This window comes from Callorhinchus milii, unplaced genomic scaffold (assembly GCF_018977255.1).
Source record: "Callorhinchus milii isolate IMCB2004 unplaced genomic scaffold, IMCB_Cmil_1.0 Scaffold5, whole genome shotgun sequence".
In the NCBI taxonomy this organism is placed as follows: Eukaryota; Metazoa; Chordata; class Chondrichthyes; order Chimaeriformes; family Callorhinchidae; genus Callorhinchus; species Callorhinchus milii.
Genome location: NW_024704746.1, coordinates 45875544 through 45889582, shown reverse-complemented (window position 1 = coordinate 45889582; position 14039 = coordinate 45875544). Strand labels below are relative to the sequence as shown.

The 14039-nt window shown below is 40.0% G+C and overlaps 1 long non-coding RNA gene across 2 annotated transcripts in view; it reads left to right on the top strand.

Moving 5' to 3' along the window:
- The window catches only part of LOC103179407, a 137022-nt gene that overhangs the window by 57647 nt on the left and 65336 nt on the right, over nt 1-14039 (top strand). For both annotated transcript variants that reach the window (XR_006085134.1, XR_006085133.1), the window contains exon 4: nt 5529-5596. This is a non-coding gene — a long non-coding RNA (uncharacterized LOC103179407). The remainder of the gene's footprint in view (nt 1-5528; nt 5597-14039) is intronic.

Below are 14039 nucleotides of genomic sequence, written 5' to 3'. Positions count from 1 at the left end.
TTTGGGTATCGTAGTCATTATGTGTCAGTGATAGTAATAAAGTGCAATGGACACATTGTCTGTCCCTGTGGGGTGGCTTGTTCATAGGTCAACAAAGTTGGCTTTTCAAAGATTGACCTGATTGTGTCTATTTTTGTGGCTCTGTCAATCTTCACTCTTTCAGTATTCAGTCAGGACAGTGGAAACACATTGGAAGTACAAATACATAGGTTGTAAAAATGGAATTACAGGTAGACAAGGCCATCAAAAGGGCAAACAAGATTCTGGGTTTCAGTTTTCATATTTTTTTATATAGATAGCTTCTCTCGCTTGCAAAAATGGATGTCGGCGGACAAAGAACAGAATAAATGTGAGGAATTAGGTTTTAAACTTAGAATAAAAGATTAAAGTAGAAAATTGTAAAAACAAATAAAGTTGTAATAAGAATGGAACAAGCATGGTTGAAGTTTTTAAAATATTTTATTTTTGTTTTTAGTCAGGTATAGTTAATATTGTAGTTATAATTTGAATCCTACTATTGTAGTACCTTGATTTTTGTCAGAAGTACTGTTTTCAGCATTCCAGTGTGTAAACCGAAAACTTATTGAACTGGGCAGACTAAAGAACCATAGAAATGTATGGAACAGTGGGAGGCCATTAGGCCCATTTTTTCATATCTGTGTTTGCTCTTCCACAAACCTACCCATCCTAATCCTAATTCCCCATTCTTGATCCATCCATGTAAAATCCTTTTTCTGCATGAGAATTATCCAAATTTGTTTCAGTGTTCCAACTGATGTTTTAACAGTCATGCCTGGAAAATCATTCCATACCATGACAGCCTCTGGGAGAAGAAGTTCACCTGAATCTCTCCTTTTATTCCCCAAGACAAAATCTTGAATTCATGCCCATTTGTCCTCAAATCCTGTACCAGCAGAAAGTTATTTTTATGATTAAGTTTTGCAAACCCTTTTTTCCCTGCTCCAACAGGAAGGGCCTTTTGTCTCTCCTCAGGCTATATCCTTTCATCTCCAATATTATCCTTCTAAACCTTACTGCATCTTCTCCATAGTTCAAATGAGCATTGTGGTGTCCAAAACTGCACATAATATTCCAGCGATGACTTCACCAGTAGCTTATACAGTTTATCATCATTTCCTTACTTTTGTGTATGAAACCCATAATCTTATTTGCCCGTTTGATGGCCTTCTCTACCTGCAATCTCATTTTTCGCAACCTGTGTATTTGTACCCACAAGTCTCTCTGATCCTCCATTCCAATGAAGAATTCAACCATCCAGGGTATAATTCTGCTGCCTATTTAATTCTCCAAAAGTGCACCATTTTACATTCTAACTATTTTGAACTTCAATTTCTACAAACCTACCCTGCCTTTCAAACATTCCTCCATCCACTTTACTATCTTTGCAACATGAACGTTTATTTTGGTCGCAGCCTCTTGTCTTATTGATCACCTTCCTAATATCTAACTGGACAACAATTTCTGGATTTCACTTATCCGCATTTTTGTTTAACTCTGATTTTTTGTAGACCTGCTGGGAATCTAAGGGTTAATAAAGTTTATTGCAGGTATTTGCCACATAAACAAGAGTATTTTTGTTTGGTGCATAATTCATGAAGCAACGCAAAGGTAAAGCAACACAATTCAATTAGTATAATTATTCCAACAAATATACTTGACAGCACGATGTTATAGGTGATATATAAAATGCAAGGATTATTAATACAGGGCTTACTCTATTAATAGAGCAGGGCTTACTCAAATACATCTTCACAACCCAATGAATGTGGAAAGCTTCCTCTCCACTCGGGCATTTTATTAAGCATTTATTGTCACCCCATCCATAATCTTATTTATTCTTCACATGCTGCATGACTCCATTTACACAGTTGCTCCCTGTGATTGTGCTACCTGTCAGGTGCAAGAGAGAAAGATGAGAGGCTGAAAATTTAAAATACTGTATTTATTCTGTGTTCTAAATTTTAATTTGACTGCGTACAAAGGTACTTCTTTCTTTACTCTTCATATATACACAATCTTCGTTTTACTTTCAAAATGTGCAGTTTCTGTATACGTAACGTTGGCAAATAATGTTTAATATTGTACAAATCTTGTGATTAATGAATGAAGAAAATAGGTGTGTGCCACATGAATCTGATGCCTTCATTGTGTCCTTGTCACTTCAAAGCCACAGTAATGCAGCCTCAAATCTTCCAGCAAAAGAAATCTCTTGATTATGATACTCTTCTGAACTCCTGAGCCTCACCACAACAGACTGTCTATTAATCATGAGCAAGGACCTCACTGAATATTTTCTCACCATTACAGTCACTAAGTACAACAATGTCGCTTAATAAATGCAAAAGATACCTGTCACTCACACAAGGAATTGCACCATTGTTTAGTAACTGATATAATTAACAAACCAGATCCTGATGGAAGAGCTATCAATATTTCGTTATATTACTGCACCACAGTTTTCCTTCACAGAATTAGATTGTGTGGAAGCGCAGAATGCAGTATTTCTGTATTCCTATTCTCTCTAGAAGACCTAAAAATGAATCATGAGTGGGTTGTCTATTTTGGTGCAGCAACTTTGTCAAGAATTTTTATTTCTCCTATGCTTTTTTTCCCCTTGTCTCTATTTCATGATCCAGGGTCACAAGGCTTCCATTTGCTCTGGAAGGTTGCAGAGATCTCACAAACCTGTCAGTGTTGTTCTGTGAGCAGCAGATGGGGAGTGCCGGCCTCCAATTCCTGCTGTTTCATTCCCACTGCTCCTGTTGGCTTGGCACCTCGGATTTTGTTTTGTTAGACTGTAGCTGAGTTAACTTCCCCCTTACTAAAAAGCTGTCACTTGAGCTGTATCCAGATTAAATGAATCCCGAAAAAGAGTCTAATAGTTCTTTGGAACATGTGAGAAACTTGGCTTTGGGGTTCAGAAAGCTGCAAATGCTTAGATGCAGTGAGAATACAGTAAATGAAGTAGGAAAGGTTTGGAGCATGAAGGATAAATGGAAGCATAGTAACTGCAAAAAGGTCAAGCCCCTTCCACTCAGTTCTCTTTAACAGGAGAGGAACTAACCTGTCTTTGGCTGGTTGGCACTGGAATTTTCCAACCTTTTGAATCACCGTACTTTGACATAAATGTTACCTTGTTTGCTTGACCGGTTAACACTGTATTCACCTCTGGAATAATTTTATTGAAATATTTGTGTGAGAAAGACTGTTTGGTAGGATATTAACGTAAAATGTTCCACAGTGGCCCAAGAGAAGTATTTCCAGCAGAATTTTATTTTTCTCCAAAGTGCAGATCTCTAGCACAGCCACTTTTGTCCCACCCACAGAAAGATGCCCAAAGAAATCTCCATTGTACAACCATCAACAAATGTATTCAATCCTCCCCTCATTCTGACTGTAATCCTAAAGCAAGTCTGACTAATTTCACTGCAGGAGGTGGCATTTGGCCTGTTCATCACCATAGCTTGTCGCTCCAAAACCGCAGCCAGGATCTGGTGTTGTCCTTTATCTCAAATAGTTCCTTGGAGGTACAGGATGTTGACAGGGCCACTGCGTCAGTAGTGTTCAAGTGTTTGGTTAGGTTCTACACATTCACATCTGGGCTCGTTTCTCAGCTTCCACATGATTCTGAATCTTATATAATGATTTACATGTAATGTACACTTACCTTTAAGGATCTTACCTTCTGTGTGGTGAATCATTAGTTGGAGGAGCTCCAACTATGAACTAAAAATATAGTATGTGGGGGGGGGGTTTGTGCAGAGAAGTCTTTGAGTGTTCTTGTATGGAATATCTTGTGTAGTGCAAGCTCAAGCTATCATTATTCCTCTGGCAGCATGTCCCTGAAAGGGAATTTGAATGTCTGACAAAGAAGGGAAACCCATTGGGCTGTTAAGTTAGACAGACATATGGCAAACTTTTCAGAATGACCCTGAAAAACATACAACACATACTTCTTTCTGCACCATTGGGAGTTCTGTGACAACACAGAAAAACAATGAGTACTTGCATTTCATATATCGCTTTGTCAAGTCAAAATTGCCTCAAAGCACTTCACACAATAAGTGGCTTTTTGAAGTGTCGTTTCTGTTATGTTGGCAAAAGCAGTAGCTAATCAGCACCAACATTGTCCCACAACCAGAAAAGAACCACAGAAATGTAAGACAGGGAAGGAGACCATTCAGCCCATAATTTTATGCTGGTGTTTGCTCCGCCAAGCCCAACAATTTACATTTATGTAGCGCTCTTCACACAGGATAGTATTTCGGACTGCTGGGAGCAAAGACATCTGCCTTAATCCCAATTCTCTGCCCTTTCCCACACCTGTATGTTGTTTTCTGATTCTTTTTTAAATGCCCCAATTGACTGCTCTGCCATGATCACACGGAGATACCAGGTTTAGGTTGAATCCTGTTTTTGCTGTGATCATAGAGAGGCTCAGCTAAAGACATTGATCTAAAACTTCCAGAATATCAATTCGGCAGTCCTCACATCATGACATCAAGCTGTTTCTGAATGTGTTCACCCATCTGAACCAACAGACAACACTTTAATTTTAACGTCTCATCTAAAAACTGAGGAACACCTCCATCATAGTGCACTGGAATGTCAGCTAAGATTATGAATTCAAATCTTGGTGTGAGGCTTAAAACCATAACCTACAAGTATCTCATAGTATGACATTGCAGCAAAGTGGCTGAATGTTAGGAGAATGAAAAAGCGTTAAAACTGTTTCCTCCTGATGTGAAAAACACTATACAAATGTAATTTAGTATTGTATTTCCAAGTTGTTGGCTGTCCTCTAGAACCTCACACAAAAGGCCCTCCAGAAAATAATTCCTAAAGGTGATTCTTTTGCCTTGACAATGCCCCTTTTTTAATCAATATGAGAGTGCACTACTATTTTACTGCATTTCATAATTATGAATCAAAATAAAATCGGAAAAAAACCCAACTGATGAACATAACCATTTGAACCAATATTGGGTTTGATCTCTGCACAATGAGATTCCTGTAAAACCTTGCTCTTCTCAATATAATCCTGATTTGGATTCAAGGATATATACTTAAACCCTGGCTAGCCACATGAATGGGGCAGGAGACCTGGGCCACTGAGCAGAACTTCTATCTAAGTGTAGCTATGATGCCAGTACTCGCATCTTTCAAAAATGCTGGAAAATGCCGGTACTGGCAGTGTAATTCTTTGGATCCCACGAGAAGAAGATAGCGAATAAATGGGATTCAAATAATCTGAGTCAAAGTAGATATCCCGGGCCACTGTGGAGGCTCAGCACGGTATTGGTGTGTGCTAGGACAGTTAGGACTTAGAAGTTTACATGTGCATGGACCTGCAGAAATTAAAATAAAAAATGGGGTTTGGGGCCTTTTCCAGCTAATTATAAGTTTTGGACATCTGGAGTCTGATAAGCCAGGGGTTTACTGTATGTTCAGTTAAAGGAACAGTGCATGCAATACTTTGCACTAATTACAGCAATCTGTGTTGACAGGGTGTGTGAGGAGATCATGCTACCAACCACGAGGAGAAGACAGATGCTGCCTTTGATTGTTCTTCCAGGTGAATTGTAATAGCTCAAAAGCAACCTTCTTTGTACACATGCAGGGATTTGTGTAAACCTTCACAAATATTGCATCCTACACATACCCAAACTTGTCTCACTCACTGCAATTTAGCATGGAATCCGACATCATTTCTGACATTCATTATGTCAGTCTGCGGCTATGGGGGGGTCCTAAAGGAAGATCAGCATCTAAGCGGATTTCCGGAGGGTCGCCATGAGGCACATTTGCATCTGTGTGGGATTTAATACTTAGGAATCCTATTTACAAATCGTGCAAATTAGACCTTGTTGGATTGTTTGCGATGTCACAGACCTGTGCTGTCGTGTCTCTGGGCCGAGTAGATTGATGGGTTTAACCAATCTGTTTGTCATTATATGGAAGTGGAGTTAAAGCACTGAGCACAAGTGTCTCAATAAGACAGGTACCTCTGGAGTCTGTGGTATTAGCATTTAATTCAATTACTGTGATACATTTTTAAATTATTGTTTAGTTTTTATTTTTCTTAATAGCAGTTAATGACGCCTGGTGTGAAAGCTAAAAGAAACTGGAGATAATTACATCCACTCTGTTTTCATTCTGTGTCTCTATTTTAGAGAAAACAAAGTTTTGGATTTGTAGTTAGTTTTCTCAAAATAATGTTTAAGGTAAGCAGGTAATCTGAAATGTTATTCTTGTCATTCTTGATTGAGTTGATATTTTCCCACTGAATCTTAGCTGTGTCCCAATGACTGTTTCATTGAAATATTGTTGCAATGTGATCACAATTATGTCTTTATTGGAAACAAAAATCTAAAAGCCTGACAAGAGTACGAGCAGATACATTGCAGATACATGGCACGTTCGAAGCTGTTTCCTGGCAAGTTTCATTGAGGTCTGTGTGCTTACAACTCATTCATTGCTTGAAAATGACTATCCAACATCAGCTCCCCTTTGTTGCAGAATGGCATATGAATTGTAACAATCCCCATTGAGCCAATTTTGTCTCATTGACCTATTCCTTGAATTCTTTTTAATTCAAGTGTATTGCTGATTACGCACAGGCTGTGTTCAGGCTAGGCATAATTATATAAATATAATAATAGGTTGATTGAGTCAGCCTCAGCGGTGAAGATGTAGAGCCTGCACGTTAAGAATTAGTTGGGTTAGTTAGTTATCCTTTATTTCCTTCCTCCCCTCCCCCCAGGTTTCTCCGTTTCTCCTCTCTGACCTCTCCCCATGTTCTTCATGTGCGAGCCTGGAAAAGGAGTGTTAAGATTTTTATGTAGCCAATCCTAATCCTCCGAGTACCTGATATCCTGACATCTTGTTTGACCCTCAACTGTCCTTTCTCCTCCACATTCGTACCATGATCCGCTCTGCTTCTCCCCGCCCCTCAACATTGTCCAACTCCACCACTGCCTCATTTCTCAGGTCGCCGAAACCCAAAACTTTCCAGCAGGGGTCAGGGAGAATAAAAATCCTGTTGCTTCTCTACAAGCTTCGTGGAGTAAGGTACTGCCCAGTGCATCACTCATCCAAACAGACCAGAACATTTAGGTTAAAATCTTCCTGGCTGGGCCAGCAGTTGGAGTGCTAAAGTCTAATTATCATTGGGTTAGGCAAGAAGACTTAGAGAAGTCATCTAGGACTTGCGCTTCATTTAAAACACCTTCATCTTTCCCTTCTCTCAAATATCCAATATCTCACATTGGATGTGTTGGAGGACAAGGCACTTTCTAGCAGTGAGTGGGTCAGTTGTCGTACACATTGAATTGTTTTACTTGCTCTAACCCTCACACAAATTGCTCTTCATTCACTCCCTCGTTCACAAAGTTCTCCAGCTGCTGGCAACACTTTCACTTTCTGGGAGAGAAAAAGGCCCAATGCCAATTTGAGCCACAAGGAACAGCAAGGAAAACAATGAAGCCAGATACGTGGGCAAGGCCTAACATTTTAGGCAACTGAATCATCATTTCACATGTTCAATAATCCTGACCTGAATGTGGGATTATGCAGGCATTTGCTGGTGCTGAAATCCAATGGCTTGCATGTACCTTCCGTGCAGAATGCTGGTGTTTGTCAGTCAGATCTTTTGTGTGTCTTCATTATATGGTGCATTTATTATTAGAAAATTGTCTTTTTTGATAATACCAATACTGTAATTTAAGAATAAAATAAAACATATCTGTAACATAGTCTTTTAAAGTAAAGTGGTGGCATTTATAAATAAATGTGGAAAAAAGAATTTGATTTCACTTTAGCCAAAACTGTTAGTGATGAACTTGTGCTTTGATGCTATGCTCATTTCAATGCATTTGACCCGGAAGTACAGTGGTGTGTGACCATTGGGCTTCACAAGATGGGAAATCGGGTTCAGTTTCACACTTTCAATGGGAAGTGATTTGTTCGTGACGTTGATATTTTGAAAAAAAACACTGTAGTGTAAAGCTGCTTCCAGCAGATGGCAACGCAATAGAAATATGATTGAAAAATGAACCTTTGAGGCTGGCATTCTTCACGAAGCAAAGAGAATGAAGCGTAGGAAAGTGGGCATTATAGTTCGAATCTAACAAGTAAGAGAGGCTGAAGCACAGGGCGTTATCGGAACTGTAGTGCTTTGTTTGCTTGATACCATGGCTGTCAAATGTTGTTTGGATGGTGGACAGGTACCTTTAAAGAACCAGGAACAAGAATTTTCTTAAAAGGGCCTGTTCGTGTTGTAGAGGAGCCTGACTATTTACCATCACATTATGTCAATGAAATATAAAGGTCCTCGTAGGAGTTACATGGCAATGTGAGGTTCTATTCGTGCCTGCTGAGACCATATCAATGGACAAAAGAATGTACAGGAAAACACTGTTGAGATCCATTTGGCTAAATTTCAAACCATAACACATATTTTGTAATCTGGTGTCGGTCACTGAGCAGGGGAGGAGGAGTCGGGGAGTTGACCGTAAGTGCGATTAAAGAGGTAGCTTTTTTAGGCAGGAATTAAAGATTATCCACTGGTTGAGATGGTGGGGGAGAGGAAGGGAGTTCCAAAGGGTGGGACGTAGTTGTTAAAGACTAAGGTATTAATGATGGTGGGGGAGTGGAATGCACGAACAGAAGATGAGGGTAGAAGAAGATCACAGAAAAAGGGAGGTTTAGCCCTTAATCACCGTCCACTCTCTGCCTCCATTATTGCACCTCACAAGAGAGGTTTGGATGAAGAAGGCCATCTTCTGATCGTGCATCTTCTGAACCCATCTGATCATACCCTTCCAAAATACCCACCCAACTACACTCCTATTACAGCTTCAATGCTTTTTCTTAAATAAGTCCAGAGTCCTGGCCTCTACCATGCTTCTTGGTTACCCAATACAACTGTTCATTTCTCTAACTTTCAGATATGTGCAGAAAACAAAATATTTCTGTTATTTGTCCTAAATTGCCCTTCACAGGAACCTGTGACATTGTGTCTTTCTGCGTTGCTGTATCTGAAAGTGGGATTCTTGGTTTACTTTCTTAATCCAATTTAGCATCTCATATAGATGGCCTTTGATTGCATGGTATTCAAATAAAGGAACTATCAATCTGCAAGTGCCTTTACCAGACTGGTAAACAGGAAAGCACAATAATAATCAAAACTGATACTACTGTACTAATTGTTTTCATAAGCAATTATTTTGATTGAAATTGACACAAAAAGGTCAGTTTTTGAGGGTGTCAAAGTCATGGAAGTATAATAATAGTAATAATACTCATTGCATGTGATATAGCGCCTTATTACATCTTCAAGGCATCCCAAAGCTCTTTGCAGAATATATTGTAAAGTGAATTGACTGTATACTTTGTAGGCGAAATGTGTTTCTTTGAAAGTATTTGCAGAACTTCACAATTTTCTTATAATAAAAGGATTGTCTGCTTTTTGGTGGAGAAATGCCAATGCAGACCTCATAGTGTTAAATAATGCTTTTGTTTCACCTTGTCTGTCTGCTCCATTGGCTTTAATGCACCATTAATTAATTAATGCTACAAAGTCTTTTAAGGATTAAGTATGAGACTTTGGTAAGAATTTGGTCTTAGAGGGTCACAAAATGTTTGGCTGTGTGTCACAGTGTTACAGATGTGATCTGCAAACTCCTAAACTGACTGATCTGCAAAGTGAAAGCGTTTAAGATAGAGGAAGAGCAGTTTGATGAATTGCTATGTGTATGCCTTACTTAAGCGTGTACGTAAGCTTGTCAAAAATATACATTTTGTTTGAAGCAAATACCATGCAGTTGGTTGTATTACCATAACACTGATGGAACTGCTCAAGGTCCCTTTAAAAAAAAGGGTCTGGATATAAAACACACAGATCCATAACCCTGTGTAGAATCAATCTGGGCAAAAATGTAAATTACTTCTTAATGATGCATAGTCAGCTGACTGGAAGATTCTGAAAATGTCAATATATATAAAAAAATAAGTTAATTAGAAAAAGGCTGGTGTGGAGGAGGTACACACAGGTTTTATACCATTCACCACAGAGCTCTTAACTTTGTGTGAGGAAAAATCCAAGTGGGAAAGTGGAACGCGCGCTTTTGTGTCACACTTCCTGACAGCTGGGGAATTGCATTGATAATTGGCATTGACCTCGTCCATCCAATGCAAGTAGTCTCAGCTATTGCGTGGCAAATTCCAAGACTCAGGAAGCAGACCTTGTGATTGAGCAGGCACTTTTAATCACATTTAAAGGGTTGCTTCAGGATAAGGTCTGTTCTCAAATTTGCATGGTCAAACTGTCCCTTCTTTAAAGCTAAGTCAGTTGAGAGTGAATCCAAAAAGCAGTTCTTCCCACACAAGGCAGGCTGTTTGCGGGTGAAAGGAACATTGAGAATGATATGCTTATGTGCAATCAATCAGCAACTCCAGTGATTTTGCGGCTCTTGTATAATACTCCTCATTGGTATGGTAGGGTGGTGGCGGGCAGCAGTGGGCTACGCAAGAGTAATAGCATTTGGATCCATTCTTGTAAGGTTAAAGAGAAAGGAGATGACTACCTCGGGTGGGGGAAGGGTTTGCAAAAAAGTTTGCAAAAAGGAATGGAGGAAGCCAGAGGGCGGATAGCAGTATGAGCTTTCGGAAGGGGAGAAGCCATTTGGGGCTTTGGGGCTGGATAGGAAGGAGTATGTGTGTTGAGACATGCTAGAGATTGATTAGAACCAGTATTTTATTTCCATATTTGCTATAAGTACTTCAGTCTTGCTTTTTCTATTTTAAAGTAGGGACTGCAATCCAATTGAGTTTGTAACTATGTGCAATGGTTGATAGCATTTCAGAACACATGAGAAATGAAAAATAAATGCAACACAGCAGAAGAATAAAGGGATTTATTTAGAGGAATACTGCAATTGGAAGATCGAAGGGGTTAGTATTGTGAAAGGATCAGCTGAAATGGGCTTAATAGACTGTTTAAGACCAAACCCCTCTTATGATCATGCAAAGCAGATAGAAACTGAGGCAAAAATTGAAAACATATCTGTTTTAAGATCAGCAGGTGTTGTGTAGTACCACTGTACAGCCCTGTGTAGAATGAATATGGAAAATTGTTGAGTCGTAGTGCAGTGCAACATGTTATGCTATGAACTGGGAGGTGTAAGTTTCTGACCTCATAGTTGCCCTCACAGTGAACACCTGGCTCCTGTCATTGGCAGGGTCTGAGAGGAGGCCAGGCACTGACTCACAGGGAGAAAGGTGAGAGGGAGGGATGCTCCTGGCTGCTCCCATTGCCTTTCTAAACGGTTACAGTAGACACCTGGAGCAGATTACCAAGGCCTGATCGCAGCTGGAATTCTGCACAGGGAGACGGAGTGGAAGAGAGAAAATATGCTACAGTTATACCGCACTCAATCTATCATTGAATAAACAGGAGAGAGTGGAAGATGCTTATATTTTCCTCACAATCAAAAATTCCTGCAGTTTCTATGTTGACAGAGTGGGGATCAAAGATCATATCATATTCTGCTGATAAATCTCAACTTCCTGTTTGACTTCTGTTTATCCGATTGCCTTGTGTTTCCTCTGTTACAGAAGAATTGCAGACATTATGTACATTGCTGCTCGTCAGGTTTCACTGATTTCCTCCACTTACAAATATGCCCCTTCCATAGATCAGTGACTTCAATAAAATTAAAGCTTAGAAATTCTTAAAGAATACCAACATGGCTATACTTCAGTTGTTAGATGCTTAGCTAAGATCAGCACATTCTGTAGTTATGATTTATGTGTTGAATACTGCAGTTGGAAGATCATTGCTCTCTATCATTGCCACTCAACTGTCAGTTGAAAGGATTCACAGAAGTTGGGCTATCCAATGGTTTAGCACCTCATTGACCCTCATTGTTCAAAAGAAATTTGGTAGGAGGTATAGAATGAGAAAAAGGTCCATCAAGCCCATTACTCCCACAATCAATCATACAATTTATAATGTTCATTGGGAGGGAAATGTTCTCCAAAATTTCTCCATGTGCCAATAGTGTTTCTGGAATGTCTGAAGAATACTTATATAACCTGATTTCCGACATCCTACATCTTCAACCACACCAACATGATAAGCTCATGGTAACATCTAAATCAGAAGTGTTGTATGTTAACTCCCTGAGGAACCATATCATTACCACGCAGATTAACTGCTGAAGCACACGTAGGGTTAATAAGTACGTGACAAAATGAAATCCACAAGGTGTCCTGGCTCAACTGAGGGGACAGGAGCCTGGAATGATTTAATTTCAACTATTTTTCCTTCAGCAGAAATTCAGTTCTCAGGACATGCTCTGAAGTAGCAAGATTTAAAAACGAACGTTTTTATCCTCATTCTTTCCCAACTGGTTATCGTTGTAGGATCTGGGAACCTGCCAATTTAATTTATCTGCAGCCACTTTGAATCCTTCCAGCCAGTGCTGTGCTTTTCTCCTGCTGCTTGCTCTGTACTGGCGCAGACAGCCTTTTCTAACATTACACTGTTCGCACATGAGTCTTATTTGAATGTTTTCAGTGTAGGGCGAAGGGAGACTTGACCCACTTTGTGGTTTGATGATTCTTTTTGCCATCGGCAGTAATCATTGCAGGTCTTTGTATTTCAATCATCCCCTAACTTTTTGAAAAATGCGTCTTTTGTTTTGCCTCGCCACACCACAATCGATCATGTGATGCTGCAGCCTGATTCAGATCTCCTTGATGCTCACAGACTCCTCTCATCACTAATGACCATTAAACTACTGGCGTGTTTGTTTGAAAGGAGGCCCTTTTCCTGCATATATTAACGCGTAACTTTCCATTCTCCACACACCCCCCCCCAACCCCCATCTCCATTTGCCATTCTTCCAGACAGTCTCTGAAGTAATGTCTGGCTTGCACTGTACGTGTGTAGCAGTACAGCTTGAATGTAAAGTGTGTGTGCACGCGCTTGTGCCTGTGCGCGTTAAGCTGATATTTACTGCTTGGCAGTCTCGTAGTGGTTCTTTGTGGGAACAGACTTCACTGATGGCACCTTATGATCTTGATGCAACCTTACTATTTGAATGATTTGATTGGAGAGCAATGTTAGAGGTGCGGGTCTCTGCTGCTCTTCTTCATGCAGCAATGATAAAAATGCATTTTTAATGAGTGATGTTCAGAACTAGTTTTCTTGAAGGTAGCCTGGGGTGAAATCTGATCATTTTTCTTTCCCCTCCCAAAATGGAGCATCATGTCCCTTCAGAACATTTCACACCGCGTCTTGGATGCGAATGGGCTGAACCCACCCAAATGCAGAACCTATAACCAGGCAACCTTCAGGCCCAAACGCTCCTTCCTGCTGAACCATCGAGACACTTCCAGGTCTGGAGTTCCACGAGGAAGCCCGTCAGTAATGGGAATGTCAGAAAGTGATGGAGGAAAGCCAAGAAAAAGTGTGCCCTGTAAGTGTTGGAAAAGCAGACTGTTAGAGGGCTATGCATTCCTGAAAGACAATTCACAATCCCAGAATAGTCAAGTGTGTGTGTCTCTCTCTTTAGGTGTGATTGTATCTTTCTGTATCTTTATGTATCGACAGCTGTCTCTCTCTCGCTCTCTCTGAGCATTGTGCTGAAGAAGAAAAATGATCATATTTGACAAAAAACGTTTGCTGGACTTTTTTTCATAAGTTTACAAATGCATTGAATTTGGAAACTATATTGCACACTTCAGGCAGTGTGTTAAGTGCATTAACATGGATGGTCAGAGGCAGTATGAGAACAAGAGATTTGTGCGGAGTTGTCTCAGGGATCTCGGGCGCGGAAGAAGATGAGGCGGGCCACACTGTGTCTCTGGATTGGAGTCTGATGGAGATACCATTCTTGTCGACGTTCCTGGCATCAGGAATGCAAAACCTGGTGGCAGGAAATGACAGATGACTGGGAGATCCCAGGAAATGATTGTATCCCAATAACTGCTAACATTTCTAACATTGAGTA